Source organism: Hyla sarda, chromosome 8, assembly GCF_029499605.1.
Source record: "Hyla sarda isolate aHylSar1 chromosome 8, aHylSar1.hap1, whole genome shotgun sequence".
Classification (NCBI taxonomy): Eukaryota; Metazoa; Chordata; class Amphibia; order Anura; family Hylidae; genus Hyla; species Hyla sarda.
Genome location: NC_079196.1, coordinates 66,980,479 through 66,994,140, shown reverse-complemented (window position 1 = coordinate 66,994,140; position 13,662 = coordinate 66,980,479). Strand labels below are relative to the sequence as shown.

Genomic DNA, 13,662 nt, shown 5'->3' with positions numbered 1-13,662 from the left:
TGGGCTCAGCCTATCATTGGCAGAGGTGGGACTTCACTGCGGCCGGTGATAGGCTGAAGGCTCGGAGATGACCCAACACCAGGAAGCAGCAAGAACAGCGGAGGGACCATGAGGCCGGTTCCTTTTCAACAGGGGAACGGAGGACGAAGGTAAGTTAAAGTTTGTTTGTCAATATTTGCAGCCCGGGCACAGGAATACAGAGTACAGCGCAGCGGCTGATAATTATTTGGCGGGGGGGGGGGGGGCGGGGGAAGAGAAGCAGGTGACATACGGTACGATTAGTCCTCCGATGTGGGGTGCAGCACTGGGCTGATAGACCGGCAAGCGGGCGGGGGGAGGGGTGATGTTGGGGAGCAATGTACGGTATGTTGTTCTATGTACGTGCCGTAAATAAATAAGCCCTACCCTGAAAATAAGCCCTAGTGTGTTTTTGCGTGACTAAAGTTAATATAAGACCCGGTCTTATTTTCGGAGAAACACGGTATTTGCGACTGTATACTAAAGAGGAAATTCTTTTCTTTTGGGTTTTCATTTCTGTCACGACCACAGTGCTCTCTGCTGACACCTCTGTCCATGTCAGGAACTGTCCAGAGCAGCCCATGTTTGCTATGGGGGATTTTTTCCTGCTCTGGACAGTTCCTGACGTGGACAGAGGTGTCGGCAGAGAGCAATGTGGTCGTGACAGAAAGGACCTCGAAACAGAAAAGAATTTCCTCTGTAGTATACAGCTGCTACTAAGTACTGGAAGATTTTTTAATTTTTTTTATAGAAGTAATTTAAAAATCTATTTAACTTTCTGGCACCAGTTGATTTAATTAATAAATAAAGTTTTCCACTGGAGTACCCCCTTTAACCCAGGCATCTATCCTATAGTATTTAAATGGGTATTCTGGGCAAAAAACATTTTATCCCCTATCCATAAAAAAGGGCCGTCACGACCCCTCCCATAGACCTGAATAGAGGGGGCGTGACGTCACGTCCCCAGTCCCAGAAACCTTGAGGTTTCCGAAACTGGAGAAGTAGCTCCCGCATAGAATGCGAGTGCTGCAGGGAGATCGCTAGGGTCCCAGCGGCGGGCCCCCCGGGATCAGACATCTTATTCCCTATCCTTTGGATGTTTTTGTCCGGAATACTCCTTTAATTCTATAGCAGCATTTTATTTCTGCAAAGTTGCGCCGTGCTGACAAAAAGGGCAGGGTATATGCGCCAAGGCCGAATGCTTTGCAAGGTGGCGCAGTTCCTTGATTCTGTCTGCAACGTTCAGCTGTGTGTACAGCCGAGCAAGCACTCAAGTATCACCAATCAAGAGAGCGATAGGCAAACAAAAACTTATGTTTACCTTCGATCTGTAGCATGCCTCTGCTTGTAAGCACTGCCTTGTTGCCCTAAACTGTTTGTATACTGAGAGGACTATAGGTAAATTCAAACATAAAAGGTATTAGAATAATTATTTTACTAACAAAAGGAATACCCAACATCCATCGGCTAACCGAATGCCTGGGGTCACATGATGTGTGTGGGAGATCACATGCCGACTGTGATAGGTAGATTTACAGCACTATATGTTTTAAAGTCTCTGATTGGTGCTGACCACATCAAGTTCAATATAATTATTGGTTGCCAGAGAGGAAATCCCTGATTGGAAGTGGGGCAGTGATGTCATTGGCATACCATATAAAAGGGACCATTTTTGACTAACACTCAATGCTGTCAGTTGTCCTCCTTGATAAAGCCACATAGTGGCGAAACATGTCGGGGTGTTACAGTATCACTTTTTAATGTGCAACCCCCTAAGTGTCCTATATAATGCACAAAATGATAGGCTGAAAGTACACAGCAGGCGAATGGCATAAGATCTATAACCCATATGAGAGCACTATATAGGGAAGGCATGAAATGTCTCCAAAACCTGTTCTAATGGTGTATATATAAACACAATATAATATAATATATAAAAACACTATATATATATATATATATATATATATATATATATATATATATATTTATATATATTAGGGATGTAAGAGAAAAATCGATTCTCGCGATAATCGCGATTTTTTCATTTGCCGATACTGAATCGATTCAAAATATTTTTGAATCGATTCTTTTAGGGATGTGGAATTTTTATCTCCTGACGCCCGGAACAGCATGTCCTGGGCATCAGGAGATACAAGTTCCACATTTGTGGAGCCGGGCAGGCCGGATCTGACACGGTGGCGCTCTGGGTGTATGGAGCGGGCTCCAACTCGTGCCCGCTCTGTATTATGCGACCCCCGGCTGATTTCAGTAGCCGGGGGCCGCCGCTAATAGCCAGCATGCGGCGATCGCCGCGGCTGGCTATTAAAGGAGTACTCCGGTGCACACTTTTCTCATTTTATACCGTCCGGGCTGCAAAATAAAAGAAAATGCACTCTCTCTTACCTGCCAATGAGCCCCCGGAGCTCTGGTACAGGTGTTCGGTCCCCGGGCTGTATTCTTCTTCCTTCCTGTTCCCGGCACATCACACGGAGCTTCAGCCTATCACTGGCCGCAGCGATGTCCCGCCTCTGCTGGTGATTGGCTGAAGCTCCGTGTGACGTGCCGGACTAACAGGAAGTAAGAAGAATACAGCCCGGGGACCGAACACCTGTACCGGAGCTCCGGGGGCTCGTTGGCAGGTAAGAGAAAGTGCATTTTCTTTTATTTTGCAGCCCGGACGGGATAAAATGAGAAAAGTGTGCGCCGGACTACTAGATCGCCGCTGTCAAAGCTGACAGCGGCGTCTATTGGGATCTATGAATGCTCCCAGGTGGGCGATGTATCGGGATATATCGTGATGCATCGTCACCTAGACGGTATCGCGATATATCGGGATATATCGAATCGCCACACTGGTATCGCGATTCGAATCGTATCGCCAAATTCTTGGCGATTCACACCCCTAATATATTATATATATATATATATATATATATATATATATATATATATATATATTTACACACACTATATTGAAGCTACCAGTGGTTACTCTAAATCCTATAATCCTTAGAGACACATAGGGGGTTGTGTTTTTAAAATGTGTGTTTCTCACAATTTACTAAATTAGATTTATCTAAATAAAGATACGTTTTAGTTTGGACACATATTATATAGAGGTCTTGTTAACCCCGGTGGTGTTAAATTGTTGTTATGGAGATCACATGAGTGACCCCAAATTTAATAATGCCACGAATAATGGTATGGATTACACAAGAAATTTATCAAGAAGTTTACATCAAAAAGTCTTTAACTAAAGCACAAAAAACCTGGTGCATCGTGGGACGTGTGGGAAGGTCGTTGATCTGTAGCATCTCCTGTCCACATCTCAGTTTAATTCGCTGCCTCTGGGACCACCATGAATTTAAAGGGTACCTCTCATCAAATAAACTTTTGATATATTTTAGATTAATGAATGTTGAATAACTTTCCAATAGCATGTTAATGAAAAATATGCTTCTTTCTATTGTATTTTTCCCGATCAGTCCTGTCACCAAGCATTTCTGACTCATGCTGGAGTCCTAAACACTCAGAGCTGCCAGCCTGCTTTGTTCACAGCCAAACAGGCTGTGAACAAAGCAGGCTGGCTGCTCTGAGTGTTCTCCTTTGTGAACAAAGCAGACTGGCAGCTCGTAGTGTTTAGGACTCCAGCATGAGTCTGAAATGCTTGCTGACAGGACTGGTAGGGAGACCCCTAGTGGTCATTTCTTCAAAGTGGAAAATTAAATAGAAAGAAGCATATTTTTTAATAAAATGCAATTGTAAAGTTATTCTGCATACATTAATCTATAATATATCAAAAGTTTTTTTGATGAGAGGTAACCTTTAAGGTGGGTGGGATACTGCGGTTCTTGTAAACTAATTTCACACTTCACAAAACTCTGTTGGATGAATCCCACTACGACTAAAAAATATAATCACACACTAACGTGTACTCGGACAGCCTGTCTGGTAGCCACTCATATCCCCATCCTAATCACATAACATACGAGCCAAACAGACATGATCATGGAAGAGCCAGCGGTGATCAAACATGCAGCCAGCTCACGTCAGAGGCCGGAAGCATTTACATGTGTTTGAATATTCGCAACAATTCTTATATGCAACATAAAATAAGCTGTATTAAAAGGGGGACTCCGGGCCTAAGACATCTTATCCCCTATCCCCTGAGACCTCCGTAATCTCCTCCCATAGGCTTGCATTGAGGGGGGGGGGGGGGAGGATAACTGCAGCAGCAAGGAATTAGGGCAGGTGAGTATTTTTTCTTTCACTGCAGCCTGAAGCAGTTAAAAAAGGTTTTGTAGGCTGGGTTTATCTGTTTGATCCCCTCTCAAATCACATTACGGTCCTGGGCTGGGGAGCAGCAGCTGCGTCTAGTGCACAGAATTTTATCCTCTGTGCCGATCCAGTACAATACTAAGAATCACTCAGATATCAAAGTACAAGAGGATTTGCAGAGTCTGACTGAGCTACTGAACATATGTGACTACCAGTAATAGATCTATTAGTGAATGTTCTAGAAATGAATCAGAAAAACACCAGGGGGCACCATAAATATGTAAACATAGGAGCATTTTCTTAATTCCAATTAAAATATTGCCACATTTTGCAGACCCCAAGAGTAATGTAATATGTCATACTAGGACAATCCCATTAAAAATGTGCATTGTGTGAACGACCTGGCTCTTTTTATAGAACAAGTTTTAACAGGAGAGATTAGATATTTAACTGTTATAGGGCAATCTGATAAAAAATACAAGGTATTTCATTTGAAAAGGAAAAAATAAAAGCATAAGAGTATGCAGAGAAATCTCTAGAGATATCAAGACTTCCCCATTCCTAGGTAGAGAACCGGAAAGCACGTGCTGGACGTGCTGGGGGACACTGTGCAAACTAAGCAACTTTACAGACATTGGTTTCATCAAGTTTAGTTCACATGGAAGCTGAATGTATTTCATCACAGCAGGTTAGAAAAGAAGCAGAATTTAGAGAGTCAGCATTTACTCCTGTTATTAGGAAGTGCTACATCATATCCAAGTAAAGGTCTAGACTATTAGCCATTATAAGGGAAACTACAACTCTCAGCATGTTTAACAGCCTCGGGCACTTATCCAAAACTGTAAATATGGAAAATGGAAGGAATACAGACGAATAGGGAAAGAATGGAATAACTATTTTTTGCTACCCTGCATCTTTTCTGCTGGGGTGGGCTCTAGGCTTAACCCCTTAAGGACCACAGGTTTTTCAGTTTTTGCACTAATTTTTTCCTCCTCACCTTTTAAAAATCATAACCCTTTCAATTTTGCACATAAAAATCCATATGATGGCTTATTTTTTGCGCCACCAATTCTACTTTGCAGTGACATCAGTCCTTTAACCCAAAAATCTACAGCAAAACTAAAAAAAAAAAAATCATTGTGCGACGAAATTGAAGAAAAAAAACGCCATTTTCTAACTTTTGGGGGCTTCAGTTTCTACGCAGTACATTTTTCCGTAAAAAACCATAACTACATGCAGAAAAATGCATACGTTTAAAATTGTCATCTTCTGACCCCTATAACCTTTATTTTTCCACATATGGGGCGGAATGAGGGCTAATTTTTTGCGCCGTGATCTGAAGTTTTTAGCGGTACCATTTTTGTATTGATCGGACTTTTTATTCCCTTTTTCATGATATTAGAAAAGCGACCAAAAATACGTTATTTTGGACTTTGGAATTTTTTTGCGCGTACGCCATTGATTGTGCGGTTTAATTAATTATATATTTTTATAGTTTGGACATTTACGCACACGGCGATTCCATATATGTTTATATTTATTTACATGGTGTTTTTTTTATGGGAAAAGGGGGTGATTTGAACTTTTATTAAAGAAAGGGTTAAATCCCATTTATTAACTTTTCTTTTTTTACACTTTTTTTTGCAGTGTTATAGCTCCCATAGGGACCTATAACACTGCACAAACTGATCTTTTACACTGATCCCTGCAAAGCCATAGCTTTGCAGTGATCAGGGTTATCGGCGGTCGATTGCTCAAGCCTGAATCTCAGGCTTGGAGCAATCAATCGCCGAGGGGACACGCTGGAGGCAGGTAAGAGGACCTCCGCTCGTGTCCCAGCTGATCAGGACACCGCATTTTCACTGCGGTGGTCCCGATCAGCCCCGCTGAGCAGCCGGGAAGGTTTTACTTTCGATTTAGACACGGCGTTCAAAGTTGAAAGGGTTAATAGCACGCGGCACCGCGATCACTGCCACGCACTATTAGCCCCGGGTCCCGGCATCAGATACATGCCGGGACCGACCCGACATGACACGGGGTCACCGCGTGATCCCGCGTTGTATCGCGGGAGCCGGCCAAGGACTATATACGTCCTTGGTCGTTAAGGGGCTCCAGAAAGTTAAAGAGATTTGTAAATACTTCTATTAAAAAATCTTAATCCTTTCAGTACTTATGAGCTTATGAAGTTAAGGTTGTTCTTTTCTGTCTAAGTGTTCTCTGATGACACGTGTCTCGGGAACCACCCAGTTTAGAAGCAAATCCCCATAGCAAACCTCTTCTATATTGGGCGGTTCCCGAGACACGTGTCATCAGAGAGCACTTAGACAGAAAAGAACAACCTTAACTTCAGAAGCTCATAAGTACTGAAAGGATTAAGATTTTTTAATAGAAGTAATTTCAAATCTGTTTAACTTTCTCGAGCCAGTTGATATATAAAAAAAAAGGTTTTTCCTGGATAACCCCTTTAACCCCCATCCACAGGATAGGAGATAAGTAGCTGATCGTGGGGGGGGGGGGGGGGGGGGGGGTTCGGGGTAAGAGCACTGGAACCCCCCATCATCAGGATGGGACCCAGCGCTCAGTGTGGAGTGCGTGCTGCAGGTGGCATCTGCTCCATACATTTCTATGGGAGCGCAGGGAATCATTGGGGGGTCCCAGCACTTGGAGTTCTCCTTCAACCAGTCTCCTACCCCCTTTGGCAGCAGAAATTATAGTCCCTTCTTACTTTGCTCTAATCAAGAAGACTCTTCTGCAGTACAAATAGCAGACATGGATTTTCACTCGAATTCTATAGATTTCACAACGGTGTTGGATGTGGATCATCCCTATACAATGGGGTATATCCATGTCTTGGTTAGGTTCACATTCTGTTGGACCCAAATATAGTCACTAGCTTATTATGTTCAGCCCGTTAAAGCCTATGGGGTTTTATGCCTATCTTTGTTTGTATACATTAGAATCTTTGACAGATTTCCTACATAAGGGTTTTCTCCTAGCATTCTCCCAACCCTCTGGCAGGGAGCACGTGGTAGGTGTTCACCCTGGTGTGCTGCTATACGGTGGCCATTTGGCGAGATTTATCAAAACCTGTCCAGAGGAAACATTGCTGAGTTGCATACATCAACCTTCTTAGCTTTATTTTGATTTTTGAAAAATAAATCTGATTAGTTGCTATGGACAACTCAGCAACTTTTCCCTCTAGACAGGTTTTTGTTAAGTCTTCCTAATTGTTGCTGTGGTGCTTTGTCTGTGAGGTGGTGTAGCCCAGAGCCGGGGGCTTGGTCTGGCAGCAGTGGGGCCGCGCGGTCACTGGGCCATTTCCCTTGTGGGCTTGGCGTCACAGTGACTGTGGTTGTCCCCCGGCGCTACGCCAGTGTTAGTTTATGGACTCTCTTATCACTTGGCCTAGACATGGGGGAGGGGGGGTGGGCTTGTACATTTTGATAAAGAACAAATTTAATTATCACAGCAGGTAGTCAGCAGTCAGTGTGTGAACGGCCACTATTACAACATATTCAGCTACAGAAGTCGGACCCCGACCGATTTAAACGTTTTACTTATCCCTGCGACATGTTAAAAGTTTTTTTTCTAACATGTACAGTAAGGTCATGTTCACACACGTCTAATCTTTCTGTGAATTGCGGTTGGAAATGCATTGCAGTTTGTGAGACCATGCAGGTCCTAGCGTCCACTGGAACATTCAAATGTGCAGAATGTCAGTCAGTATTTTGTGGGCAGAAATCCCACCCATTTTCAGCTATTTGAACATGGCCTAAGACTCCCAGACAAACCCTTAATAAATCCACACCACATTTTTCTGTGGCTATGCATAGACTAAGTCAGTGTTTGCCAACCAGTGTGCCTCCAGCTGTTAAAAAAATCACAACTGCCAAGCTGGGACTTGTAGTTTTGAAACAACTGGAGGCACACTGGTTGGGAAACCCTGGCCTAGACCATCAATATCAGATTATAATTATTTTATTATTATTTTTTTTTTTTATAGCGCCTACAGATTCCGCAGCGCTTACAATTATGGGGTACAAACAAAGACAAGTATCAGACATAATATTACACAATAACTATTCAAACAAGAGGGTTGGGGATATGTTGGGGATATGTTGGGGATATGTTGGGGATATGTTGGGGATATGTTGGGGATATGTTGGGGATATGTTGGGGATATGTTGGGGATATGTTGGGGATATGTTGGGGATATGTTGGGGATATGTTGAGGCCAATTAGAGACTGTTATAGGCCTGTCTGAAGAGATGTGTTTTTAGGCCACGTTTGAAACTATGGATGTTGTTGTTGAGTCTGAGGGATTGAGGGATAGCATTCCAGAGAACCGGTGCAGCACGAGTGAAGTCTTGGAGACGGGAGTGTGAAGTTCGGATTATAGAAGATGTTAGTGTGAGATCATTAGCAGGTCGGAGAGAACGTGTAGGATGGTAGACGGAGATGAGAGAGGAGATGTAGGGAGGTGCAGCATTATGGAGAGCTCTGTATGCGAGACTGAGGATTTTGTACTGTATTCTGGACTGAATTGGTAACCAGTGACTGGCACAGGGAGGAGGCGTCGGTGTAGCAGCTGGAGAGGAAGATAGTCTGGCTGCGGCATTAAGGATGGACTGGAGAGGAGGGGGTCCAACTCATGGCGCATTCACAGATCAGATGATTGATGGGGTGAGAGCTTCAGCTTCATCACTAGACACAAAGCGGAGCATATAGTAGCAGCTGTGTCTGGTACCACATGTAGCTCATTCACATTCAAGTAAATGGAACAAAGCTACAAGTAAGCTTAAAGGGGTATTCCAGGAAAAAACTTTTTTTTTATATATCAACTGGCTCCAGAAAGTTAAACAGATTTGTAAATTACTTCTATAAAAAAAATCTAAATCCTTTCAGTACTTATGAGCTTCTGAAGTTAAGGTTGTTCTTTTCTGTCTAAGTCGTCTCTGATGACACGTGTCTCGGGAACCGCCCAGTTTAGAAGAGGTTTGCTATGGGGGATTTGCTTCTAAACTGGGCGGTTCCCAAGACACGTCATCAGAGAGCACTTAGACAGAAAAGAGCAACCTTAACTTCAGAAGCTCATAAGTACTGAAAGGATTAAGATTTTTAAATAGAAGGAATTTACAAATCTGTTTAACTTTCTCGCACCAGTTGATTTAAAAAAAATATATATAAATATGTTTTTTACCGGAGTACCCCTTAAGGGCTTGAATCTTCATACAGTGATTCTGTAATACACTCAGCTCACACTTCATACAACATGTTTAACATTTAGTAAGAGATAAGGGTCCAAAAACAGAAGCTAAACTTACAACAATTATAAAAAAAAAACAGGCTCACTACTTTCTTAGGAAGGGCGGAGTAACAGCAAGTACAGATAAGAACGGAGACAGAGGGAAAACAATGCCCATTAATAGGAGGAGGGGGACACGGGACAAGTGGGTGGCAGCGAGTGATAAGCAATTTATACCAACAAGGATGTCGTCATTTCCACCCACACACTGGGTTTAACTGTGTTCCTTCTCTAACAAGCCGGATCAAACTGTGTGATCTCTGTGATAATCCTGCATAAGATCAAGGCAACAATAACTCAGACAATACTATTGAGGTTTGTGTTGTAGATCAGCAGTAAGTGATCTGTCACTTCAGCATTTGAGGGGAAAAAGGGTGTGCTGGGCATTGTAGTGCCTGGAGAATGACATCAGAATCATCTGCAGTAGACTATTAAAGGGGTACTCCTGTGGAAAACTTTATTTTAAAAAAATCTTAATCCTTCCAGTACTTTTCAGGGACTGTATACTACAGAGGAAATATTTTTCTTTTTGGATTTCTCTGATGTCACAAACACAGTGCTCTCTGTTGACCTCTGCTGTCCATTTTAGAAACTGTCCAGAGCAGGAGAAACTCCCCATAGCAAATATATGCTGATCTGGACAGTTCCTAAAATGGACAGCAGAGGTCAGCAGAGAGCACAGTGATTGTGACAAGAGAAATCCAAAAAGAAAAAACATTTCCTCTGTAGTATACAGCCCCTATAAAGTGCTGGAAGGATTAAGATTTTAATAGAAGTAATTTACAAATCTGTTTAACTTTCTGGCACCAGTTGATTTAAAATAAATAAATAAATAAAGTTTTCCACGGGAGTACCCCTTTAACCCCTTCCCGCAGAGTGGCTTATATATAAGCAACAATGTGCAGGCAGTTCTCGCATAATGGCTTATATATATATGACACGCAGTTAACCCGGCGATGTGGCTTTGCAACAGCTGGTGCCCCCCCCCCCCCCCTGTGAATGTACATTCACACGGGCGAGGGTTTTACAGTGGGTTTCTCTCTGCAAGTTTGAGACGCAGCAACTCGCTGTAATCCCCTGCCCGTGTGGCTGTACCCTAAAAACACTACACTACACCACCACAAAATAAAAGTTAAAAACATTGCATATACACATACCCCTACACAGAACCCCCTCCCCCCCCAAAATAAGAGCGTCCGGAACGCCACTGTTTCCAAAGCGGAGCTTCCAGCTGTTGCAAAACAGCAACTCCCAGTATTGCCGGACAGCCATTGACTGTCCACGCATGCTGGGAGTTAAGCAACAGCTGGAGGCACCCTGTTTGGGAATCGCTGCCGTAGAATACCCCTATGTCCACCCCTATGCAAGTCCCTAATTTAGGCCTCAAATGCGCATGGCGCTTTCACTTTGGTGCCCTGTCGTATTTCAAGTCAACAGTTTAGGGCCACATATGGGGTATCGCCGTACTCGGGAGAAATTGCGTTACAAGGTTTCTATACACCTTGCGTTACAAGGTATCTATCAATAGTGTTGCTTTCACCATACATTGGCTTAAAAGGGGACCAACGGTACATAAGTATTTAGGGTCCGACCACTGAAACCCCTCATGGTCTCCTGCCCGGCACCGCGGCTCTACTCATGCACGGTGCGACCGCTGCTCAGTGCAAGGATTACTGGATTACTGTCAACCAAGGCACAAATCGGTGGCCAACACGCCCCTTTCATTATCCCTATAGGAAAGCCGGAGATACACAAACGCTGTATCTCGAGCTTTGCCATAGAGATACATAGAGGGGTGTGTAATCCTTGCACAGAGCAGAGGTCGCTTCATACACAGGGAAAGCCAGGGTGCCGGGCAGGAGATAGGTGATAAGTACTTATGTACCAGAGTTCCCCCTTTAATCCCTTAAACTCAATGTTCTCCAACCAGAGTGCCTCCAGCTGTTGCAAAGCTACAACTCATAGCATGCCCAGGCAGCTATCGGCTGTTTGGCCATGCTGGGAGCTGTAGTTTTGCAACCGCTAGAGGCACCCTGGTTGGCAAACATTGCTTTAACTAAGGGCTTGTTCACACAGCCGTCTGCCCCATTAATAAATGCCCGTTATCAATCCGTTTGATAATTTTTCAAACGGGTTGCAAACGGCTGTAAAATAATCCCATCAATAGGATTATTTTTTTTAACACAATCCTATATCACCCGTTATTTCCTGTTCCTTTTTTTATTTTTTTGACGGGGGGAAAAGACTGTGCACGCAGTATTTTTTCTCCCGTCAAAAATAACGGAAAAGAAATGGATATTATAAATTTTGCATTGAAGTCATTGAAGAGCATTGAGCCTTTGATATCATTCGTTTGCACCCGATTTATAATATCAGTTGTTACTTCTGAGCATGCTGAGAGGTGAAATCAGCTGACTCCTGCAGTGTTGTGGGACTACTACTACTACTCCCGTCATGTTTCCAGCTGCAGGAGTCTGCGGGTGGCTGGGAGACTACATTAGTGCTTGTACTGCTATTCCCATCATGGAACAGAGTCTGTTCCATGTTGGGGGTAGTAGTATAGGGATTGATCACACAGTGTCTCACTTCTGAGATCCAATGAAGATTGTGAGTGGCAGCGGAGGCCATATCTATATTAAAACACTGTGGGAGGCTGCAGGAGGGATATAAAGCGCACATTTATAATATGCACCACCCCCCCGCAGCGCAGTTTTTAAAACCCCGTCGGGAGCCCTGAATGACACCTCGGTACCAGCCATTCAGGGCTCCCGGCGGGGGATTTAAAAATGAAAGTAAAAACACTGTATACATTGCAGAGGATAGGGGATACAATGACTGATCGAGGGGGTCACGCTGCTGGGGACCCCCGTGATCTTTCACGCATGTTTGCTCCGGGTCTGATGACTGCCGATCACGGGGCCGGAGTGTTGTGACGTCACGGCTCCGCCCCCGCGTGACGTCACGCTCCGACCCCTGAATGCAAGCCTATGGGAGGGGGCGTGATAGCTGTCAATCCCCCTTCCATAGGTTTGCATTGGGGGGGGGGGGCGGAGTGTGACATCACATTGGGCAGAGCCGTGATGTCACAATACTCCGGCCCCGCTTTGGATAGGGGATAAGATGTCTTAGTGCCGGAGTACCCCTTTAAGGCTGGACCTGGTGCGCCAAACATTTCTGGCATATCAAGTGCATAGGTCATAACATCAATGATAAGATACAACTTAATAAAAAAAAATATGTACTCAATCTTTTATGACAAATGTTTTAGCAATATCCTTATCTACATAGAAGATACTAAAGTGTCATCTCAGCCATTCTACCTTTGCCTTATTGACTTGCAAGTTTCCATCACCAATCCTCATGTTAATCATTAGCCACTACAATGATTCTAGAAGAATTTGATCAAAGGATCGTTCACACAGCAAAGGTTTTTATCCAACCACTACACAGAAAAAATACCAAAAAATATGTCATGGCATAGGATAGATCCAGTATTAGAATTATTATACGTATACTGTCAAAGATAGTTCTAAAGGAGCGTAAAGTAAAACGATCTAATGTATTTACATAGTATATTTCTTCAAAATTATTTCACATACAGTATAAACCGCAATAAAGCACAAAATGATTAAGTGGCATGCAGCAGCCTGTAAGCTGTATGTCATATTTTGCTACATAGAAGAGATCCTGTCCTGAGAACATGAAAGCCTTAGCCCAGGGGGTGTCTGAATGCTGAGCCAACTGAATGCGCCTGCATGGCAAAACTGGCACAGCACTATTTTAGACATATAACGACCCCTTTGTTCCTGGCATCGATAAGAGTATAACTACAAAAACATGGGAAACCATTCAAAAGCATAATCCCTCTTAGACATTTATGGAATAGCTACAAGAAATCCCATAAATGTCTGATACAGATTCCAGAGGTGGGACTTTCATCTACCTCCAGAAAGCGGAGTCTACAACATGGAAATGAATGCAGGTGTAAAACTGCCATATCCAGGCAAGGAATGAATGGAATAGGTGGCTGCATGTATCCGCTTCCCTTTTCTATTCAT

At 43.5% G+C, this 13,662-nt stretch overlaps 1 protein-coding gene across 3 annotated transcripts in view; it reads right to left on the bottom strand.

Moving 5' to 3' along the window:
* The window catches only part of ITPRID2 (ITPR interacting domain containing 2), a 90,586-nt gene that overhangs the window by 35,890 nt on the left and 41,034 nt on the right, over positions 1-13,662 (bottom strand). The window lies entirely within an intron of this gene.